The 23,795-nt window shown below is 52.7% G+C and overlaps 1 long non-coding RNA gene and 1 pseudogene across 1 annotated transcript; both read right to left on the reverse strand.

Moving 5' to 3' along the window:
- LOC134432822 (zinc finger protein 572-like) overlaps positions 1 to 23,795 on the reverse strand; it is a 487,328-nt pseudogene that overhangs the window by 88,925 nt on the left and 374,608 nt on the right.
- On the reverse strand, positions 19,456 to 21,948 carry LOC134432855 (uncharacterized). The gene is made up of 3 exons (XR_010031419.1): positions 21,845 to 21,948; positions 21,023 to 21,159; positions 19,456 to 19,538 (listed from the first exon to the last, which is right to left on the reverse strand). It is a non-coding gene; the product is annotated as an uncharacterized LOC134432855 (long non-coding RNA).

The following is a 23,795-nucleotide window of genomic DNA, read 5'->3' on the forward strand; positions in this document are numbered from 1 at the left end:
CGTGAAGGGCAGAGAGGAGGCCACAGCAAACAATGCTCCTGTTTGCACAGCCTCCCCTCTCCGTGTCCCAGAAGGAATTACATGGACTGTGTTCTTCTCTCTGAGTCGTCTCGTTCAGCATGAGCAGCTCAGCACCATGAGCTGAAGCCTCCGGCCACGGGAGCTGGGCAAGAGGAGACTTTTGGAGCAAAGGAATGCTGCTAAAATAGCCCCAGCTGAATGCAGTGGATATAATCATGGAATCACAGAATCCTTTCTGTTGGAAAAGCCCTCTGAGCTCACCCAGTGCAGCCGGTCACCCAGCAGTGTCAAGCCCAGCACTAAACCACGTCCCTGAAGTGCCAAGGCCTGGACTCCAGCCCTGAGTGAGGCCTGGACAGCAGGCCCTGAGCCAAAGGTGGCCTCTGGATCAACCTTCCAACCAAAGGTTATCTTTGTATCTGCTCCCTAATGAAATGTGCATGGTTTTTAGCACTGAGATAGATGTAGCCACTCATTAGTGAAACATGGATTGACCTTTGTGTATTTAGAAGCCAGACAAGGCCATGAAATCTGACATCTGGCCTTGTTTGGGGCTGTATGGTCAAAGTCAGCTCCCTTGGTTCCTCCTTGAGCCCTGGCCAGGCTTTGGGAGGACCCAAGAGGAGGATGAAAGCAGATGTTGCCACCCTAGCAGTGCTCTCAGTTTGTTCATTCAGCACTGTCAGAGCTGGGCCCTTTCCCAGCGGGGTTGGAGCCTCACCTGAGGCTGGAAGCACCTGCAGGAATTCCCAGTGCCCAGGAGTGGCTCTACAGCCCTTGGCTGTGACAGCTTCCCCAGCTGCTGTGTGGGTCTGGGGGATGGTAAAGGCTGAGGGTAAATGCTGCTGGATCTTTCTTAATCACTGCTGCAATCTTTGGTGGGGATGGTTGGGTGCATTGCTGAGCTGCTCCTTTTGTGATTCTTTGCTGCTCTGAACTGCAGGAAATGACACTGATTCCTTCAGTTGGAGTCTGTGTCTTTGGTGCTGATCCTGCCCACTGGTAAAACAAAACTGGCCCAGTCTGGCCAGATGCCAACAAAATGTCACTTGTTCAGTGTCAGTGTGAGGAATCAGTCCCATCAGAAATTCCCAGCTGGGAAGCCCTTCCCTGGAGTTCCCTGGCTCTGGAGTGGGCTGAGGTTGGATCCCTGTGTGGGCAGTGAGGCAGTCGGGTAAAAGAAGCTGCACCCCTGGATGGCTTCAAATGCATCCAAAAATTGCACATGGAAAAGGAAACAACCTTGTGGGTTTGGGCAGACAAAGATGAATTTGTTGTGAGTACATAGGAAACAGCACCTTCAGAAGGAGCAATTATTGTTGGAATGCTCCCACATGGAGCAACAGAAAAAGGTTTTAATCTTGAGCTCAGATGCATTTGTACAAGTGAAATATCAATATAATAAATAACAATATATGTATTTATAGAATAAGAAGGCATTAATATATATGTCTTTATATATATGTTTATATATATATGTTTGTGTCTGTCTATATGTATATCAATATGTGTATCTATATTTAAAATAAAAATAATGTGAAATAGTGCTGACAATACTAATTTGGTAGCTTTGGCTGCTCAGGGATGTAACACTAAATACCCTACAGAACAGGACTGGCCAGGACCCTAATGTCAGTGGTCAACTTTTTGAGATTGTATACAATGAAAACGGGAGAAAGGGAGGAAATTGGCTACTTTTGCAGGGGTTGCTGATACTGTGATGCAGAGTGCTTTGTCTGTTCCTGTGAAAAATACAGTGATTTTGCCTGCAGGGTTTTTCATGTACCAGATTATGCACAAGCTGCAGGATTGTTTGAAAGGGTGAAGGGGTTGTTAAAAGAGCAGTTGGAAAAATGAGGAGATGGGAGCCTTTGCCCATGGAGAACCCATCTCCCAGATGTGCTCCATGCCCTTCACAATGGCCCACGGGGGAAATGGAACCCCCTGGCTGTGCACGGCTGCCCCCAGTTTGCAAATCCAGCCATGGGCAGTGAGACTTGGGCTGCCTGGGAAATTGTTCTGGCTGTGATGGCCCCTGGCAGGGCCAGCCCAGAGGCTGCAGGGCTGGGCCTTCATGATTTGGAATTAATTAGGATAAATTTAAAGCAAATGAGAGCTATCAGTACTGAAACAGGAATTCAGATTCCTCCAGGACACTTTGATTTGGTAACTGCTCCCTTGGAGCTTGGCCTTGCAAAGTGTTCATGTCATGGCAGGAGGAAATGATGCTGAATATCAAGGAGAAATTACAGTAATTCTGTTAAACAATAGTGACCAGGATTGGATTATTCAACCCCATGACAGGGTAGCACAATTATCGATCTTGCAATTTTAAGAACGATTGTGCAAAAAAGAGATCCACCTCCAGTCACCACCGTTTGTGGAGATAAAGGGTTTGGATGCAGCAGCCCTAATAATGGAGCCAGAATGTGGGTCCCAAGGCCAAAAGGCCCTTTCAAGGCAGCTGAAGGAGCAGCTCCTGGGAAAGACAACTCTGAGTCCTGAACCCTGGGCAGGAACAATGGGAATGTGTCCCTGCAGCCAAGTATTGTGTGTGAGAACCAGTAGATCTGACAGGAGATTGTTTTACACATCCTGCCAGACCAGATCTCCCTGTTTGCCCCAAGGGCCCCTTTGGAACATGCTCTGATTCACAGGGCTCCATGTGAAGGCTGCTGTGACACTGAGGGACTTGCACAGGAATTCCATCCAGGAGCCTGGGTGCCCCTCAGGGACTGGGACCCGGCCCCTTCCAGCCAGAGGGGAAAGGGCCCCCCAAGCCTTGTTAGCCACAGACAGCATGGTAAAGCTGAACAGCAAAGAGCCTGGGGGCATTATTCTGGAATTAAAAAGGTGCCAGCTCCATGGACAACAGAATTCTTGTTCCTAATTGGAATGAGATTGAGAAAAAGGGATGAAGTACTATTGATGTCTGTAAGGTGTACCGTGATAGTCAGCCAGAATCTTTGTCTGCCACAAACACCTCTAGTGTTTCACCAAGGAATTGGTCATGAAAATGTAATGATGGATTATGATGGATTGCTGAGCTTCTTTTGTAATTCTTTGCTAATGATGATGTGCTTTGCTGAGCTTATCCTTTTGTAAATCTCTGCAGCTGTGCACGATATAAATGACACAATTCCTTCAGTTGGTGTCTGTGTCTTTGGTCGTGACCCTGCCCACTGGTGAAACGGCCCCTTCTTGCCTAAGTGTTCCCTGGGAAGGCAAAAGCCCTCTCTCCAAAATTGCCCCCTTCCTCCCTGTTCCCCCCCTTCACACCCTGAGCATGATGTGCTCTGGTCTGGTGTATGCCCGGGGTCAGTTGGGGTCCCCTGTCCTGGCTGTGTCCCCTGCCCAGCTCCCCCGCAGCCCCAGCCCCTCCCCAGCGTGGCTGACGAGGGGCAGGACAGGCCTTGGCTGTGCTGCAGCTCAGCAAGAACAAAACCATCTCTGCGTGCCCAGCCCTGTGCTCAGCACCCGGCCCAGCAGTGTCTCAGTGCCAGGGCTGTGCCCTCAGTCCCTGCCAGGGGTTTCCATGGCAACTGCCAGGCCAGGTGACCCAGGTGTCCCCCCAGTGCCGGTTGCCATGGAAACAGTGCCCAGCCCCGCCCCTTTCTGTCTGGCTGACCTGGCCTTTGGCCCTGGCAGTGCCGGTGGCTGCTGGTTCCTGGTGCCTGAGCAGCCAGCGCGGCACAGGGCAGGTGGCCATGGCACAGCCCCCAGCAAGGGATCCCCCCTGGCTCTGGGCACTGACACCAGCCCTGAGCAAGGGGCCAGGGCAGCTTTCCATGGCCACCAACCATCACAATGGGGCCGGGCATTGGTTGCCATGGCACCAAACCAAGGAATGGGTCCCCGTGGACGTTAACATGGCACCTGGTGGCACCAACGAGTGTCACTGGAATTGTACCTGGAGCAGCCCTGGCACCGCTTTGTCCTGAGGGTTGCCATGGCAGCTGAGGACAGCAACAGCTGGTGCTCTGCAAGGGCCCTGGGGCAGAGGGGAAGGAGCAGCAGAGCAGGGGCTGATCCATCCCCAGTGCGCTGCACAGCCCAGGGCAGTGTCCCAGAGCGTCCTCATGGAGCTGCCAACAACATCCCCCCTCTGCAGCCCTGGCCTCTCTCCCAGCTCACACAGGTGCCCCATCCTTGCAGGCACAGACACGGCAGCACTGGCTCAGGAGCCCCTGATTGCATTACACAGAGCAGGGGGAGCACCCCCATGCTGTTGCTGTGGGGACATGAACCTGAGGGAGCACAAATGCCATCAGCCCCTGGGGCCAGCAAGGGCTGGGGGACACCAGGGAAACCACTCAGCTTTGTCCTGGCATCTGCAGTCAGCCAGTTAGTTTGTTCCCGTCAGCTGGGAGTTTCCTGAGCCACAGCAGATGCTGTTGCTCAGAGCCAGGGCTGCCTGGCAGCCACTCCCAAAATGCCCTGAGCATTTCCCTTGCTTCACCTTGGCTTTCTTTACTCTTCCTGAAACAAATTTCTTCTAATTCCCCACCCCAGGGGACCCAGAACTAGACACAGCACTCGAGATGCTGCCCAACCAGTGCCCAGCACAGGGAAAGAATCCCTGCCCTGCTCCTGCTGGCCACACCATGCCTGATCCAGGCCAGGAGCCATTGGCCTTCTTGCTCACCTGGGCACACTGCTGCCTCATGCCCAGCCTGCTGTCCATCAGTCCCTGCAGGTCCCTTTTCTGCCTGGCTGCTCTCCAGCCACTCTGTCCCCAGCCTGTAGTGCTGCAGGGGTTGTTGTGGCCAAATTGCAGGACCTGACACTTGGGCTTGTTAAACCTCACCTTATTGGATTTGGGCCCTGGATCCAGGCTGTCCAGGGCCCTGTGCAGAGCCCTCCTACTTCCATCCTCTATCAGATCCAAACTCACCCCCAGTTTGGTGTCATCTGTAGATTTGCTGATGTTGGACACAATCCCCTCATCCAGACCATTCCATGCAGACATTGGAATCCACGCTGGTTGGCTCTGATCCCTCGGCCATCCTGTGGGTGCCCTGTGATGGCACTCAGGGTGATCTGTTCCTTAACCTTGCCGGGCACCCAGGTCAGGCTGACAGGCCTGGAGTTCCCCAGCTCCTCCTTCCAGCCCTTCTTGGGGATGGGCTCACACTGGCACCTCCTGTCCTCTGGGCCCTCCCTGCTGAGCCAGCACTGATGGTAAATGATGGAGAGCAGCTTGGGGAGCTCATCCACAGCTCCCTCATCTCCCTGGGATGGATCCCATCTGATCCCACACACCTGTGAGCATCTGAGTGGCTCAGCAGGTCACCAACTGTTTCCTCCTGGATTACAGGGGGGGCTGTTCTGATCCCTGTGCTCATCTACCAGCTCAGCAGAGCACTTGTCCTGAGGACAACCTGTCCTAATATCGAAAATTGAGAGAAACAAGATGTTAAGTAGCTCTGCCTTCTCCTTATCTTTAGTTACTATATTCCCCACTGCATCCAATAAAGAGTAGAGGTTTTCCTTATCCCATTATTTGCTATTAATTTAATTGTGGCAACATTGTCTATTTTTTTTTTCACGGAAGTGGTCTGGGTAATGCTCTAATTGAGCTTTCACCTCTTGACTTTTTTTCTGCACGACTTCACAACATCCTTAAACATTTCCTAAGCTGCTTGACCTTCTGTCCAAAGTTGATGCACCTCTTGTTACCCTTGAGTTCCCACAAAATCTCCACGGCCAGCCAGGCCAGTCATTTTCCTCACTAGCTCATCTTTTGCCACACTGGGACAGGCTGCTCCTTCCCCCTTAAGATTACTTCCTTGAAATGTGTCCATCCTTCCTGCACCCCTTTGTTTGTACGGGATGTTTTCCTTAAAAAGAATCAACGCCTGATTCAGTACTCCCCAAATCTGCATCCTAAATAGGCCAAAGTCTGCCCTTCCTAATTCCAGTGTAGAAGTTTTGTTCTTTCCCAGGACATTGAAAACTTGATTATTTCATGGTAACTGTGCCCCAGGCAACCTCTGAGCCCCACATCTGCCACCAGCCCTTCTCTGTTTGTGAACAGCAGCAGACAGAGCTTCCCTTGGCAGTGGGAGTGTTACCAAAAATTCAGTAAAACAGAAAACTCCTTAACACCAGTGTAGCATTAAGAATCAGCATTCTTTATTCAGCTGGATGCACGGGGGATGGCTCCTCCCAAAGCCATGCAGGCTGAGTGCAGGAAAGTTTCCCTTTATTTTCTCTATTTTGCACACATATTCATTGATTTTCCTGGACTAAACTTACATATGATAATCATTTCCCCCGAATCATTAACATATTTACCATCCCCTATACCCAAGTGTTCTTCTCTTCTGGGGGTCTCTCTGGTGGTCGTGGACCCCAATGTCCCAGTGGGTCTGGCTGAGCTGGGAGGACACTGAGGCTGCTGAACTTCCAGTTCCCCTTCTCACACAATGGGCATTGTGTGGTTTCCAGAGGCCTGGGGTTGTGGAGAACAAGCTCCAGGTGTCAGCTCACCTGGTGGAGACAATTTATCATCTGGTAACATGTCATAGAGTGGGCTATGATATCACAGAGTGCAGAATGGGAGGTCATGGAGAAGCTACAGCATCACAGATTGCATTTATGACATCACAGAGCAAGCTGTGACAGCACAGGGCAGCAGTCTGACATCACAGAGCAACTAGGACATCACAGAGTTGGCTGTAACATCAGAGACCAGCTGTGTGACATTAGAGAGCAGACTATGACATCACAGTGCAAGCTGTGACATCCCCGAGGGGCTGTGTGACATCCCAGCAGGGCTGTGTCAGGTCACTGGGTTGGTCACTCCACCCCAGCTCCCCCTCACTATTTCTCCCAACAAGTCCAATGCTGTCCATGCCCAGCAGGGTCCCTGTCCCCCGGGATCCCCCCGGCCCACCTGGAGCCACAGCCTCCACCAAAGGATGTTCCACAGGATCCACCCCAAAGCTTGACAGGGGACAAGGGGCCAGGACTGTGTGACCAGGACATCAAGGACGGGGATTATCCAGGTCACTGTGGCCTGGGTTAGGTTGGCCAGGGCAGGAAAGATGTCTGGCAGCTGGAGCAGGGTCTGGGAAGGGCCTCCAAGGTGGGGCTGGAGCCCTTGGGCTGTGAGCAGAGGCTGAGGGAGCTGGGCTGGTCCAGCCTGGAGCAGGGAAGGCTGAGGGGCTCCTCATGCCAGCCTGGCAGTGCCAGCGAGGAGGGGATGGAGAACACAGAGCCAGGCTCTTCAGCGGGGGGTTGGGGAGAGACAAAAGCCAATGGGTGGAAGGGGAAAGAGGGGAGATCAGCCAGGGCATGAGGAGATGAAATGAGTCAGGCTGGTTTCAGCATTTCCTCAACACCAAGAGCAGCCTGACCTCCGTTCTCCATCCACCACTGACAGCTTTGCAAATCAGGGATTGTTGGAGCTGTTTTTCCCCGATTCCAGGGCGAGCATTCTGATACAAGATTTTAATTGTGTTTATATATATCACAGGGCCCCATTTGTCTAAAATTACTTTTTAGTATGGAAATCACCTGTGGATGGTGCACTCACCAGACACTGCTGGGACGTTGCACGTAGCTCAGGGAAGAGCGTGATTGTTATTAAATTGTGTCCTGTTCAACTGTGGTTTGTTGGCCATGAAGAGAAACTTTCTGTGCCTCTGAGTTTCAGCAGTTCCTGACTCCCAAAGGACACAAACCTGATGACTTGTGGCTCCCACCCCAGTGGTGGCACTTGGACATCCCTCCATTCCCAGAGCAGAGCTCCCTTGTCCCAGAAATTCCCTGGCAAAGCAGGGATGAAGGAAACAGGACAGGCTGTGGGGATCAGGGGCAGGGTAAAGCCAGGGAGAAAAATCACTTTTGCATTTGATGGAGCTGTGCTTTCCCTTGGCTTTGTTTGCTGACAATAAATGAACATCCCTCTGTGTCTCAGGCAGCTCCTTCTCCAAGGAAAGCAGGTGGGAGTTGGAACCAAGGAGCTGAAAGCTGCAGGTGCAGCCTGGGCTGGAGGGAGCTCAGATTTGCACAAGGCTGCTCTGAGTGCCAGGGCTTGGATGGGGGAAATGGTGGGGTGGGGGTAGGGACAGAGTCTGATTGATTGTCAGCCATGAATGGTATTGATTTTTATATCTTCAAACTGCATGAGGAGGTACTTGGTTTCAATGTCAAGTGGAGATTGCTATTAACAGGGAAAAAAATAAAAAAACTAAACAGGTCCAAAAAAATGTTTTCTCACAGTATTTTTAAATAGAACATATTCAGTTGAACGCACTTCTGAAATCTCTCTTTTTAACCACACAAGATTTGGAAACTGAAATCAAATTATTCCCAGAGGCTTGGCTTGTTCAGCTGTTCTGAATGTTAATGAGCCCTGGGACACTGAATTCCTGCACTCAAGAGCTGAAGGCTGAGCAAGCCTCTGGAGCAGGAAAATTCAGCAGCAGCCTCCAAGGTGCTGAGGATGTCAGCAGCCCCCACTGAGGCCATCCCTGCCCAGAGACCGTGGGGGAATGGGCAGACAAAGAGAGCATCCCTGGGGCTGGGGCAGCACAACTCAGAGGCAGCAGCGGCTCCAGCTGGGAAATGGAGTGTGGAATGTGGCTGGGAAAGCCCTGCCTGGGCTGTGCCAAGCAGGACACATGAGCCCTGACTCCCATCCCCCAAACAACTCTCTCAAGGAGCAATTTAAAATTAATTACAATTCTTTGCGTACTCTGGGTTGGACTCACTGGAGAAATATCAACAAAAGATTCTTAGGAGCTCAAAACAACAAAACAGCTTTTACTGGAAACTTTAGAAAATCAGAGAAACTTTGGCAAAAGGTTTAATATGGCATTTAATCAACACAAAACACTTCTCAAAGCATTAACTTGGCCCCTTCACCTTCAGAAACTGTAAGCGTGTTCAATTTTAAGTTACTCCAAATTGGCAAGAAGAGGGAATTAGAAGAAGGAAAAGAAAACACAGAAAGAGAGAAAGTAATAAAAGAAAATACAGAGGAGCACACACACAGCTACCAACTCCTGGATTCCAGCAGTGTTCAGATGGAAATTCCAAGAGGAGGTAGGGCCAAGATGTGTGCTTGCCTTGTGGTCAGCCTCAAATTCCCCCTGGTCTTCCTGTGCCCTTCCCCCAGGTGTGACTTGGGGTCATTTGGTCCCTCGGGAGCTGGGCTGGGGCTGCAGAGGTGGCTGTGGAGCATTGCCTGTGCTGTGCCAGGGACTGGCAGCCACTGCTGGGCTGGGACAGAGGCGCAATTTTGCTCAGCACCAGAGAAACCTTTCCCTTGCTTGTCCCCATCTGTCATCCCTGCCACCAGTGTTCTGCTGTACCTGGAACCTGGGGACACTTTCCCAGGCCTGTCCCTCAGATGGATCTATTTAAAGTAGGAGAAACTTAAGTTTCACTCCCTTTTGAGTCCCTGAGAATTTTTTGGCACACTCTGTGGGACTGAGTCTGATGCAAAGAGCACCAAAGCCCCAGAGAGTCATTGAAGTCCCTGTGCTGTGTCTGTGCTGCTGAGCTGGGCCGGGCTCCTGGCCCAGAGGCAGCTCCTGGCAAGGGCAGCACTGCAGAAAGACATCTCTGGCCAGGAGCAGCTCCTGTGCACAGCCCAGCAGGGCTGGGGCACTGCCAGGGCCCCTCAGGGACACCAGCAGGGCACAGACAGAGCTCACAGGGGCTCAGCACTGGCAGGGGCTGTGGGATGGCCTCGAGGGGGCTGTGTCACAGCAGCACCTCCGTGGCTGTGTCATAGAGGCACAGAGCATCTGTGATGTCAGCAAGGGGCTGTGTGACAGCGCAGAGTGGGCTGTGTGAGGTCACAGATTGGGCTGTGACATCACAGAGTTTGTTGTGTGAGGTCATTGAGCAGCTATGACATCATAGAGGGAACTGTGTGACAGCACAGAGGAGGCTGTGAGGTCAGAGTGTGTGCTGTGACATTACAGAGTGGCAGTATCACATCACAGGGTTTGTGACATCACTGAGGGGATTGTGACAGCACAGAGCTGCCTGTGATGTCATAGAGTAGGGTATGAGGCCATTGAGCAAATTCTGCCATCATAGAGTGTGGAACTGGGGCATCAGAGAGTGGGTTGTGACATCCCTGGGTGACTGAGTAACATCATAGAGCAGGCGGTGAAATCACAGTACAGATTGTGAAATCATAAGGTGACTAGGTGACATCACAGAGACTTCTGTGACATCACAGAGCTGCTGTATCACATCAGAGGGTGGCATCTCAGAGTTGGCTCTGTGATATCACAGGGACTGTGTGACATCACAGGGGCTGTGTGAGGTCCCTGGGGAGGTCACTCTGCCCCAGCCCCCCTCACAGCTCCCCCCAGAGCAGTCCAGCCCTGCTCGTGCACAGCGGGGTCCCCTGTCCCCCCGGGTCCCCCCGCCCCCGGCCACGCAGCCTCCCCCAGAGGATGTTCCATGAGATCGACCCCAGAGCCTGACACGGGGACGGGGGGGCTGGGGCCCTGGGGGTGGCACAGGGGGACAGGGACCCCCCAGCAGCGTCCCCGTGTCCCCAGGGCCAGACCCTGGGCCAGGGCTCCTTCACCCTGTTACAAACAACGCCTTGAGAGCACTGAAAAATCCCCAGCAAGGGAGCAGCAAAAACCAGATTGAATATTAAGGGACAGCAGCACAAAGTTCCTTGGCAAGAGTCACACTGCTCCTGCCTGGACACTTCAGGCACACTAAGGAAACAAAGCAACAACAAAACCAAACCAAATCCAGGCAATCAAACCAGAAATCAGGCAAGAACTCTTCCTGGGTATGTGTGAGACACAAGGACAGTGAGGGCAAAGATAAAAGGAATATGGGCCAAAAGCTTAACAGAGGTCAAACCTAACAGGACTGTACTTAACTTTAACTGGTACCATCAACTCCCCAATTTAGCAAAAGAACAGCACTTAACACTATTTAATCTAACTTTAAACCTATGAGTTAGAAATTTAACAGAGGAATTACACTTAACAATCCTTAACTTAGCTAATAAATTAAATGTAACAACTTAGAAAAAGAGCAACTCTTAGCCGCATTTAACTTCGTTTAGACCTCATGACTTATACTTACTTACTGATATTCTGGATATCTGACTGACTCAGCTATCCAAGGCACTCAAGCCCCTCAGAGAGCAGCATTTCTGCCACTTTCCCGAGCACAGGCACTCCTGTGTGCACACAGACACAAAGAGTCAGTGCAAGGCACCTGTGAGCAATTCCCCTGAGGGCAGGCAATGCTCACTGTGGATACTTTGCCATCTCCCCAGTGGGTGAAGGGTTGAGCCTGGAGGAGTGGGGGGATGGGCCCAGGCTCTGTCGTTGTTCGGGATCCCCGAGTGCAGCAAACGGGAGAGTTCCCGGCTGGGAGAGGCCCCACTCAGAGGGAGTCGCTGGCCCAGGAGAGCTCCAAGGGCTCCTTTTGGAGTGCTGTTTGTAGGGCCCCAAGAGAGGGGCTGCAGTCCCAGCAATGGCTCATCCTGGCTGCACTTGGCACCAACAGCTTTCTTTGGCAGGGTGAGAACAGGGATGTTGTGCCACGGAGGGAACGCAAACAATTGCAATTCCTTCTAAATCTCTCATTGAGAAAGTTTTTTACTGGATGGGAGTCAGGGCTTGTCTGTCCTGCTTGGCCCAGCCCAGGCAGGGCTTTCCCAGCCACATTCCACACTCCATTTCCCAGCTGGAGCCGCTGCTGCCTCTGAATTTTGCTGCCCCAGCCCCAGGGACGCTCTCCTTGTCTGCCCATTCCCCCATGGTCTCTGGGCAGGGATGGCCTCAGTGGGGGCTGCTGACATCCTCAGCACCTTGGAGGCTGCTGCTGAATTTTCCTCCTTCAGAGGCTTGTTCAGCCTTCAGCTCTTGAGTGCAGGAATTCAGTGTCCCAGGGCTCATTAACATTCAGAACACCTTAACAAGCCAAGCCTCTGGGGATAATTTGTTTTAAGTTTTCAAACCATCTGTGGTTAATTTGACCGATTTCAGTAATGATTTCAAATGGAATATATTTTATTTACAAAGATAGTGATGAAGAATTTTTAGGTCTTTCAGGTTTTTCCTGTTCATAAATTGATATGTGTAGTCTCCAATTGATATTGAATCCAAGTACCTCCACATGCAATTTGAATAGATATGAAAATCAAGACCCTTCATGGCTGACAATCAATCAGACTGTCCCTACCCCCACCCCACCATTTCCCCCATCCAAGCCCTGGCACTCAGAGCAGCCTTGTGCAAATCTGAGCTCCCTCCAGCCCAGGCTGCACCTGCAGCTTTCAGCTCCTTGGTTCCAACTCCCACCTGCTTTCCTTGGAGAAGGAGCTGCCTGAGACACAGACGGATGTTCATTCATTGTCAGCCAACAAAGCCAAGGGAAGGCACAGCTCCATCAAATGCAAAAGTCATTTCTCTGCTGGATATTAAATCCACTTTCCACAGCAGGCAGTCTCAGAGGAATGGAAAACACTTTCTGTGCCCAGCACAGATCCCAAGTTCCCCCCAAACCCTCCCTGCCCCAATTCTGCCCAGATTTGCTCTTTGCACACACAAGTCACAGGCTAAAGTCAGGAGCTCCCTCCATGCCAAGAGGGAGGAAAAGAGAGAGAGGGGATGAAGAGCTCTCCTGTGCAGAGCCAAGGTCCAAGTGCCCCTGCAGTGGGAACCACAACTCATCAGGTTTGTGTCCTTTGGGCTCAGGGCCTGGTGACACTCAGAGGCACAGGAAGGTTTCTTGCCAACAAACACAAGTTGAACATTTGAACAGTTTATTAACCATCACAGCTCTTACCTCAGCTCTTTGTGATGTCCCAGCATCATTTGACATGTCCACCATCCCCAGGGGATCTCTGTTCTGGAACAGTTTTAGACAGAGACATAAGAAAATGCAATTCTGTGATAGATATAATGACAATTAGGTTGTTGTCTAATGTGATATATATTTGAACATCAGAATGTCTGGACAACTCCCTGAAGTTCAAAGCATGAAGCCATTCAATTGAGAGGCGCTTGAATGACCAGAGAGCATCTGAAGAAGGAAATCTGGGATCAATGGGAAGGTCATAGATCAGGCTGGTCGAGTGAAGAGATATCCTTAGACATGGCCATTTAAACATGAGAGCTGGAAACACTGGAAGGAAGAGGATCATGAAATATTAGACTAAGTGTTGGTGACTAACATAGAGAAGAAGACTGACATTTTTTCCTGGAATCAGTACAAGAATCCAGTAGATCCAGAAAATTCCTGTTCCTTGTGGAAAAATATGCCATCTCCTAAAAGTACTCAAGTGAGTCGGGTAATAAAGATTTGCTTGTATATTAGGAAAGGAACAGGTATTAAAACCTGTGCGCCTTTCCAGGCAGACATCAGCTGTGTGTCCAAGAGCAGGCAGTGCCACTTGTGCCCTGAGGTGCCAAGCTGGGATTAGATCTCTCCGAGAGCACCTGAAGGAGAGCAGAGCGCCTTGCAAGCTGCAGGTCCCTGACAGCCCCGCAGGGCTCCTGTCCCATCAACATCTGCTCTGCTCCAGTCTGAAACAGGGCCCAGCATGGTGCCGGGATCATCAGAGAGCTGAGGTGTGTGCTGGAATTCAATGTCCTCCCCATCCCGCAGCAGCCCTGCATTTCCCTGCTCCAGCCTTGGTCTCCAGCAGAGCCATGGAGGCTCTTTGGGATCTGGACTGCTCCTGCAGCCCCCAGGGGCAGCTGAGCTCTGCCTCTGGCACAGTCAGGCCTGGCCAGCGCAGGCCATGCTCAGCAATTTCTTGTGTGTGCCTGGCCTTGCTGTCAGCCCCGGCAGCAGCTGCGTGGCCCCTTTGTGGCCCTGTGCTGGCCCAGCCATGGTGGCCCATCCCCTGTGCAGGCCCAGCCCAGGCCAGGACCATTGTGGCTGGGAACGGCCCCTGTGCCGTGGTGCCCACAGCAGCCTTGGGGCTCTGTGCCCCATGGCCTCCCTGCTGGGCAGCCTCTGCCAGCTCCTGCAGAGCCCGTGGCACCTGTGGGGCTGCACAGACAGCCCTGCCCCGGGCTCTGCCACCCTCTGGGCCAGCACAGAGGCAGCCAGAGCCGGCCATGGCCAGGAACAGGCCCTGAGCCCTGCAGGAGGATGGAGCTGGGCCACAGCCAAACTCAGCCCAGGCCAAAGCTGGGCTCAGCAACCAGGGCTGCCAATGCATGGGCACAGAGGCTGGCACTGACAAATGTCCTGGGCCCCCTCCCTGCTCTGTCCATGCCACCAAGGGCACAGAGCAGTCTCCTCTCTGGGCCACTTGCCTGTTTGCAATGCCTTGCACAGGCGCTGGCCCTGCCCCACAAGGCCTGGCCTGAGTCCTGCCCCTGCACGCTCAGCCAGGCTCAGATGGACACTGATGGTTTCTGGGCCAGGCTCTCTGAGCCCAGCCCAGATCCCTGCAAGCTTTGCCAGCTGCCCTGAGCTCTGGGCAGCACCAAGGGCCTCTCCCCAACCCAGCCAGCTCTGGCCTTACAGGTCTGCTCAGGCCAGGCTGCTCTGGGCACTGCCCCACAGCCTCAGCCCCTGGCAAGGGCACAGCAGCAGCTGCAGCTGCCACAGGACTCAGCCCCAGCCATGGGGGAAGGTGCTTGCCCAAGGCCAAAGGAGGCTCCCTGGCTGCCCTGCTCCCCTCTGCCTGAGGTGCTGAGAGCTCTGCAGCCCCTGCTGCCATCCCATCTGCCCAGGGCAGCATAACTGGCCCGGCCTTGGAGCCCTCCAGAGCTGCTGCTGCCACAGGCCCAGGGCCCATGCCAAAGCTGGGGCAGCCACAAAGCTGTGCCCATTTCTGTTCATTGCTGCTCTGTTGGGGATTGGTTCTCAGCCACTCGGAGTTTGTTAATGAATTTTCCTCCTGCAGAGGCCTCTTCTTTCTTGAGCTCTTCAGTTCAGGAATTCACGGGAAAAGACTCATAAGCATTTGTTCAAAACACCTGAACAAGAAAAGCCACAGGGAATACTCCAGCTTTTCAATTCTTTCGTGGTTAATTAGACACATTTCTGAAGTGTATTCAAACTGAATATACTGTATTGAAAACAATGAAGAGAGAACTGATTTATCCTGTTAAATTTTCTTTTCCTGTTTATAGAGTGATTTCAGCAATATCCAATTGTTATTGACCCCAGCACCTTCTAATGCAGTCTGAATTAATATTAAAATCAAGAACTTTAAAGCTGATGATCAGTAATGCTTTGTCCCCACCACTTACCCACAATTTCCCTCATCCAAACCCTGAGAATCCTATGGATCAGGAACAGGTAAGATACCATCCCTCCAAGTGTTTAAGGAAAGACTGGATGTGGCACTCAGTGCCATGGTCTGGGTGACAAGATGATGTTGGGTTCCAGGTTGGACTTGATGCTCTCCAAGGTCTTTTGCAGCCTGGTTGATTCTCTGATGATTGTGACACTAAGCAAGGCCCTGGGGAAGCAAGGGGCCATTCTGACACTCAGCAAGGGGCCTGGTAGCACTAAGGGGACAATGGTGACACTGTGTGTGACATGGCAGCACAGAGCCAAGGGGCTACTGTGACACTGTGGGGCTGAATGGAAGCAAGGAGTCCATGGTGACAGACAGTCTGGGTCCTGCTGGAACCACAGAGGCCACTGTGATCCTGCAGGGCCTTGTGGAACCAAGGGGCCATTGTGCCACTGTGGAACCAAGGAGACCCTTGGGAGAGCGTGGGGACAATGGAATCAAGTAGACATTGCAGCATTGCAAGGACTCTGGGATCTGAGGGAACAATTGTGACACTGTGTTGCCCCATGGAACCAAGGATCCCTGGTGACACGGCAGGATCTTGTGTCGCCAGGGCTCCATTGTGACACTAAAGCACCAAGGAATTCATTGTGGCAATCTGAGGCCTCATGGAACCAAGAGGCCACTGTGACCCTGCAGGGCCTTGTGGAACCATGCAGAGCATTGTGACAGAGCAGGACCTGGTGTCATGATGGGGCCATTGTGACACTGCAGGGCCCCATGGAAGCAAGAGGCCAGTGCAGCTCCTCAGGGACTCCTGGAATGAAAGAAACATGTTTGACACAGTGGTGGCCCTTGGGACCAAGAGGCCATTGTGACACTATGGAACCAAGGAGAGGATTGCTGCACTGCCAGACCTCGTGGAACCAAAGATCCACTGTGACACTGCGGGACCTTGGGGGACCACGGCACCATTGTGACACTGCAGGGCTCAAGGATCCAAGGGACTTTGTGACACCAAGGGGTCCCATGGAACCAAAGGGACTTTGTGACACTGGGAGGCCTCATGGAATCGTGGAGACAATTGGGACATTCTGGGGCCCAATGGAACTGTGGTGACACCAAGATGTCTGGGAGTGTGGATCAGCTGGAGGGTAGGATGGCTCTGTAAAGGGCCCTGGACAGGCTGGATCCAGGGCCCAAATCCAACAAGGTGAGGTTTAACAAGTCCAAGTGCCGGGTCCTGCACTTTGGCCACAACAACCCCTGCAGCACTACAGGCTGGGGACAGAGTGGCTGGAGAGCAGCCAGGCAGAAAGGGACCTGCAGGGACTGATGGACAGCAGACTGGACATGAGCCAGCAGTGTGCCCAGGTGGGCAAGAAGGCCAATGGCTCCCGGCCTGGATCAGGAATGGTGTGGCCAGCAGGAGCAGGGCAGTGATTCTTCACCTGTGCTGGGCACTGGTTGGGCAGCACCTCGAGTGCTGTGTCCAGTTCTGGGTCCCCCAAATTAGGAAGGGCATGGAGGGGCTGGAGCATGTCCAGAGATGGACAACAAGGCTGGGGAGGAGTCTGGAACACAAGTCCTGTGAGGAGTGGCTGAGGGAGCAGCTGGGGTTGTTGATCCTGCAGAAGAGGAGGCCCAGGGCAGACAAGGTGGAGTCAGGGCATAGGCTGGACTTGATGATTTCCAAAGACTTTTCCACCCTTGCTGATTCTGGGATTCTCTGAAACCACCCTTGGAGCAGTTGCAGGAGGAGCCCTGGGCCTCCTCTTCAGGAGCTCCAGCAGCCCAGGTCCCTCAGCTTCTCCTGCCAGCACCAAAGCCCATCCTGTCAGTCCTGCAGAGCCTCTGCAGCTCCTCCTCACTGCCCAGAACAGGGAGCCCCAGAGCCAGACACAGCAGCCCAGATGTGCCCCCCTGGCCTGGGGTGCCTCTGGCAAGGGAGCAGCACCAGGCACTGCAGGAGCCTGCAGACAATTCCTGCAGCACTTGTAGGATGATCCTGCTCCCCAAGGGACGTTCCCATGGTGCCAAGTCAGGAACTGCAATGGGGAGTGGGGCCAGAGAGGGAAAGGCAAACAGGGATTGGCTGTTTGCAGGGCAGGGAACAAGGCGGTGTTATAGGAAGAGATTTGTAGTAGGAAGAGTAAAGAAAGCAAAGGTGAAGCCAAGGAAATGCTCAGGGCAGTTTGGGAGTGGCTGCCAGGTTGCCCTGGCTCTGACCAACAGCGTCTGCAGTGGGACAGGAAACTCCCAGCTGATGGGAACAGAATTTCTGGCTGACTGCAGAGGCCAGGACAAAGCTGAGTGGTTTCCCTGGTGTCCCCCAGCCCTTGCTGGCCCCAGGGGCTGATGGCATTTGTGCTCCCTCAGGTTCATGTCCCCACACCAACAGCATGGGGGTGCTCCCCCTGCTCTGTGCAATGCAATCAGGGGCTGCTGAGCCAGTGCTGCTGTGTGAGTGCCTGCAAGGATGGGGCACTTGTGTGAGCTGGGGGAGAGGCCAGGGCTGCAGAGGGGGGATGTTGTTGGCAGCTCCATGAGGACGCTCTGGGACGCTGCCCTGGGCTGTCCAGCACACTGGGGATGGATCAGCCCCTGCTCTGCTGCTCCTTCCCGTCTGCCCCAGGGCCCTTGCAGAGCCCCAGCCATGCTGTTTGCCCCCAGCCTGCCCACGGCCAGCCTGGGGCTGCTCACGGGCTTTTCTGTGCTGAGCATTGGCCTGGGCGTCTTCTTGAGAGAGCCTGGGCAAGGAGCCTGGAGCCCCCAGGCCCTGGGCTGAGGCGTCAGCGCTGCCCCAGCAGTGCCCATGGCCTGTTCCTGCTGCAGCCCCAGCACTGCCACCCCCAGAGCTGTGCCCGGCCCCGAGAGCACTCAGGCCCTGCAGCAACACCAGGGCCACCAGGGCAGCGTGGCAGGGCCACGGCAGCAGCACTGGCAACACCAAGTGCTGCTGCTGCTGGGCACAGCTGCTGTGCCAGCCCTGATCTTCCCCCAGCTCTGCACACAGACATTGCTGAACTGTGCACAGAAGGCAACAAAAGAGGGATCTCCAGGGAAAACTTTGCTGGACTGTGGCAGTGAGGAGCTATGTTCTTGATAGCTTAATATGAAATAAATCCTTTATTTCATTTAAAGGTATCCAGAGCACAGCTACTCACTGACACAGTGTACAGGTCACAGTGGATGTGTGGAGAAACAAAATGAGATTTGGCAAAATTGATTGCTTTCATTTAGGGACAACATTAAAAAAGGTAAACAACGAAAAAGTAGCTCCATAATGAAACCAACAAGAAGTATCAAAGACAACTTTTATAACAAATTATTTTCAGAAACTTTCCAGTAGTCTAATGTTTCTTACATTGTCTAGTCATCAGTCTCCAGACTGCAGCTTTCAGCTCCTGGTTCCTCAGGCTGTAGATGAGAGGGTTCAGGGCTGGAGGCACCACTGAGTACAGAACTGTCACTGCCACATCCAGGGATGGGGAGGACATGGAGGGGGCCTTCAGGTAGGCAAAAATGCCAGTGCTGACAAAGAGGGAGACCACGGCCAGGTGAGGGAGGCAGGTGGAAAAGGCTTTGTGCCATCCCTGCTCAGAGGGGATCCTCAGCACGGCCCTGAAGATCTGCACATAGGAGAAAACAATGAACACAAAACAACCAAATCCTAAAAAGACAGTAACAGCAAGAAGACCAAGTTTCCTGAGATTAGAGTGTGAGCAAGAGAGCTTGAGGATCTGTGGGATTTCACAGAAGAACTGGCCCGGGGCATTTCCATGGCACAGGGGCAGGGAAAATGTATTGGCTGTGTGCATGAGAGCATTGAGAAAGCCACTGGCCCAGGCAGCTGCTGCCATGTGGGCACAAGCTCTGCTGCCCAGGAGGGTCCCGTAGTGCAGGGGTTTGCAGATGGACACGTAGCGGTCATAGCACATGATGGTCAGGAGGAAATACTCTGCTGACATGAAGAACATAAAAAAAAAGAGCTGAGCAGCACATCCAGAGTAGGGGATGTCCCTGGTGTCCCAGAGGGAATTGTGCATGACTTTGGGGACAGTGGTGCAGATGAAGCCCAGGTCGCTGAGGGCCAGGTTGAGCAGGAAGAAGAACATGGGCGTGTGCAGGTGGTGGCCGCAGGCTACGGCGCTGATGATGAGGCCGTTGCCCAGGAGGGCAGCCAGGGAGATGCCCAGCAAGAGGCAGAAGTGCAGGAGCTGCAGCTGCTGCGTGTCTGCCAATGCCAGCAGGAGGAAGTGCCTGTTGGAGCTGCTATTGGACATTTGCTGGGGCTGAACATGGAGACCTGTTCATGGAGAAAGGACAGTGACAAGTCAGGAGAGGCTGCTTGGAGCCAAACCTGGGCCATTCCCTGTATCCTGTCCCGCTGGGACTCACCCACCCTTGTTCCTGCTCTGGGAAATCCTTCACCCAGGTCCCTGCCTGGGCTCCAGTTGTGCTGGCTGAGTGTGCCAGGAGCAGCCAGGCGTGTGCATGGGGGCCCTCAAGGAGCCATCCCTGCCCTACTGCCCTGGGTTTGTGGCCGTGTGGCAGAGGGACAAGCCTGGATAGTCAGGATTTTTCAGAGGAATCACTCAGAATGGAGATAGGCTTGGTAGCATCTGCACTCCTAGTTTTTAGGACATGGGTGGCAGGAGCTGGTATAAGGAATTTTTTCCGCCCACAGATCATTCCTGGCTCTCTCAGGTCAGAAATCCCCAGCATTCCTGCTGCACTCAGAGTTCGGCACTGAGAGATGAGAGAGGCAAAGGATTCCCTGTGGCTCAGGGAAGGTGAGGGGCTGGATGGGCTTGTTCCCAGCTGCCCTGGCTTTGCACCATTGGCTGCAATCAGAGCACAATCACACTCCTGGGTCACCTTGGGATAAACCAGACCCTGCCCAGAGCAGAGGGATCCCTGAATGTCTCACCCTCCCTAAAGGTCTCTGGGCAAGGTCCCACCACCCCCTTGTGCCAAGGAAACTCACAGCTCCCTTGGCAAACCCAGCAGCATTTCCTCAGCTGTGGCACCTCTGCAGTTCCCCATGGGACATTCAGGGAACTCCCAGAGGCTCTGGCACAGATTTGCACCCAGGAGGGCAGCTCAGAGCTTGGAAGGGCACAGCAAGGAGATCCCTGGCTGTGCCCATGATGGGATCTCAGGGAGGGGGCTCAGCTCATTCCCCTTTCCCATGGACTGCTTTGCCCACAGCCCCACAGGTGCCAGGGAAGCTTGGACACCCCATTCCCGTGGACAGCCCTGCCTGGCAGGAATGCCAAGGGCAGTGCCTGACTCAGCTGCTGCAAATGCCAGAGCCTCCCTGAGAGCAGCAGATAATAGTGACAATATCAGGGCAGGCCAGAACCAAGAGAAGATGTTGTGGTGCTGTGCCTGAGAGGGCAGGGCAGAGACAGTCGGGCACTCAGGACAGTGTTCCTGTGCCCAGCTGTGCCAGCACCTCCCACACACCAACAGTGCCCTCCTGACCCTAGCACTGCTCTCTTCAGCCCCCTCTCCTTCCTTGAGCATGTCCCTGGGCCTGGACATTCCCTTCTGAGAGGAGCCTTGTCCCTGCCAGCGCTCACAGAGCCCATCCCAGCCTGTGTGCCCTGGCCGGGGCCCTACAGAAACCTGCCTGTGTGCAGGGCCCTGGCTGGGGCAGGCTCTGTGTGCAGCTGGGCAAGGGCAGCTCAGGAGAGCCCTGCTGAGCCCTGCAGAGGTGATGCTGCTGCTGTCCAGGGCTGAGGAGTGGCTGAGGGCCTTTGGGAGGCTCCCAGCAGAGATACTGACCAGCTTAAGTCACAGTTCTGGAGTCTGTGTAAATGTTCAAACATTCCTTTGATGATCCTGTGTGTCCCTTTCAACTCAGAATGTTCTGTGATTCTGGGATTACAATTCCTGTTCTGCTTCTCTCATCCCCCTGTTGTCTATAATCCAAAGAGAAAAAAAAAAACAAACCCTTGCAGCAGTGTTAGAACAGTAAAGTAAAGTAAAAGCCAGACACATATTGGAAGCTTCCAGGTGTCCCAGTGGGAAAAGGCACACCCACCTCCCAATTTCAACAATTTATTAAGGTTGATAAATAGGATATTTAACAGGAGCATCCAAAAGGAGATTCAGTTTCCCTAGTTACACACCCCTGGGTCAACCCATTGGAGTAGGTCCAAAGGCTTCTTTGCCTTCACTTTTTATAATGACTGCTCATATTCTGCTAATTCTCAAAACCCAAAATGCTCCTATATGTCCAGTTCCTGGAAGACTACATAGCATTTCAGGACTATATAAAAGAATAGGACTATACAGCATTTTAGGAATATATTTAGACAGTCAGGTTATCATGAGAAAGATAAGGAAACATACTAGATTTAATTCAGGATTAAAGCTATATAGGAATATAATAGTGGTTTAATACAGTTAAGAGTTTAATAGAGTTAAGTAAGGATTATAGTATTGTAACTATATAATAGTAATTTAGAGAGCTATGAATATATAAAAATGTAAAAACTACAAAAAACTTCTTGTCACCACCCCAACATTCCCATCTTTCTCTAAGTAGGAAATTGAAAACACTCTCAGGAAAGCTCCTGAACTTTACAGCAATCCCAGGCTTACCTTCTTTGGGAAGTGTCCTCCGGAGCTGTGCCCAGGCAGGTCTGGAGCTGGGAGCAGCCCTGCCCCACCCAGCCCCTCTCAGCAGCAGCCCCTGCCCAGCTCAGGGTGGCTCCTTCCCCCCACAGCTTCTCTCCAGCGCTGGGAGCAGCTCCCCGGGCCGGCTGAGAGCTGTCCCTGGCAGGCAGCAGAGTCCCTGCCCCAGCACAGCGCCCTGGGCTGCAGGACCCTGCTCTGCAGGACAGCCCTGGGCACCCCTGGCTGCAGCCCCGGCTGCTCAGCCCTGCAGCAGAGCCTGGCAACAGGAGCTGCCTTGGGCTGTGCCTGGGCTGGGGCAGCAGGGAAAGCCAGCCCTGCCTTAGGGCCACAGCCCTGCCCTGGAGCAGCTCTGAGAGTTCTCCTGAAAGGTCCTAAAAGCTGTGAAATGTGCCAGCTCCAGGAGGTCCCTGCAGGAACGGCAGCTTCTCTTCCCACAGCCAGGGAATGGCTGTTTCAAACCTCCGATGATTTCTGCTCTGGTGAGCCCCGAGTGAGCTCTGCTCTGCGCTCCCAGCCCAGGCGGAGTTTAACCCCTGTGTGCCCCTGTGCTGTGCCCAGAGGGGCTGACAGCAGTGCCCCAGCCCTGCTGGGCTGTGCACAGGAGCTGCTCCTGGGCAGTGCTGTCTCTCTGCAGCACTGCCCTTGCCAGGAGCTGCCTTTGTGCCGGGAGCCTCTCTGCAGGTTTTTGAAAGGACTTTGGGTTTGGCTTTTGCCTTGGAGTCTCTGAAAGGTTTGTGCAATCATGGCCTCCAATTACTGCTGTAATTAGTCCCTGAAGAGGCTTTGTCAGTAACAACACTCAGTGGGCTCATTAATGCTTCAGGGTACTTCAGTTTTTTCAAAGTACTTGATGTTTCCCTTTTGATACAGACTCTGTGAGAGGTTTGTGCAATCATGGCCCCAGTTTTCTGCTTTAACGAGTCCCTTGAGAGCTTTGTACTGAAACTTAGCAGGGCTCATTAATGCTTTGAGATACTCAAGGTTTTTAAGGTACTTTATGGATTTAAGAATACTTTTAGGTACTTTTAAGGATTTTCCTTTCCTCACTGAGTCTCTGAGAGGTTTCTGTGCCATCCTGGCCTCCAATTCTCTCCTCCAAGGAGTCCATGAGGAGCCTGTGTTGGGTATCTTTCCCCTTTCTGTTTTACAACAAAGATGGAACTGAAAAAATTTTGAAAGACTTTCTAAAAGCATTCAAACAATCATGGGAAAATTAACAATACAACAACAACCACTAAGAGAATTAGTAGTCCTGTTTTAGCTAGACATCATCCAACCCTTTAGTGCCTTGGACTGGAAGAGTTTATTGAACCAGTCTTTTTTTTCCACTTGAAGCTTCTTGAACCCTTCCTTCAGTACCTGAATGCTCTTGTGGATTGACTCGCTGTGGATGGAGAGGTTCATGCAACACATGCCCTCAGAGTCTACACAGCCATGCCCATGTGCCCAGCGTAAAAACTCTATCACTGTTCTGCAAGGTGGCATGTCTGATGATCTCTATGTCTGAGAGCAAGCCACTCAGTGTGAGGGAGGTAGCATTGGTTTGCTTACTTAAAAGGCACCCAAGATGGTCTGATTGTCCTAAAGCTTTAGCTGCAGCCACCCAAGGTAGTCCACACTGGGGATGCTACCATCCAATACCTGGATTAAAGCTTGCGAAGCCATCTCTTTGATATCATCCAATCATTCTCTAGGGAGACCTGCCTCTTGGTCATCTGGTAGGCTGTGTTGTCCTTCTCCAGCTAGATGGTTGATTCCGCTCTTGCCTCATTATTAGCATAGTCGCTATTAATCAATTTAGTAAACACTTCCATCCCCCTTTTCACAGGGCGTATTCTGTAGGTGAAAACAACATGGTCATAATATATTTTAAATCATAGGGAGTTAAGACATGTGCTGTAAACATGGGCCTCAT

The sequence above is a fragment of the Melospiza melodia genome, assembly GCF_035770615.1.
Source record: "Melospiza melodia melodia isolate bMelMel2 chromosome 7 unlocalized genomic scaffold, bMelMel2.pri SUPER_7_unloc_1, whole genome shotgun sequence".
Taxonomy (NCBI): domain Eukaryota; kingdom Metazoa; phylum Chordata; class Aves; order Passeriformes; family Passerellidae; genus Melospiza; species Melospiza melodia.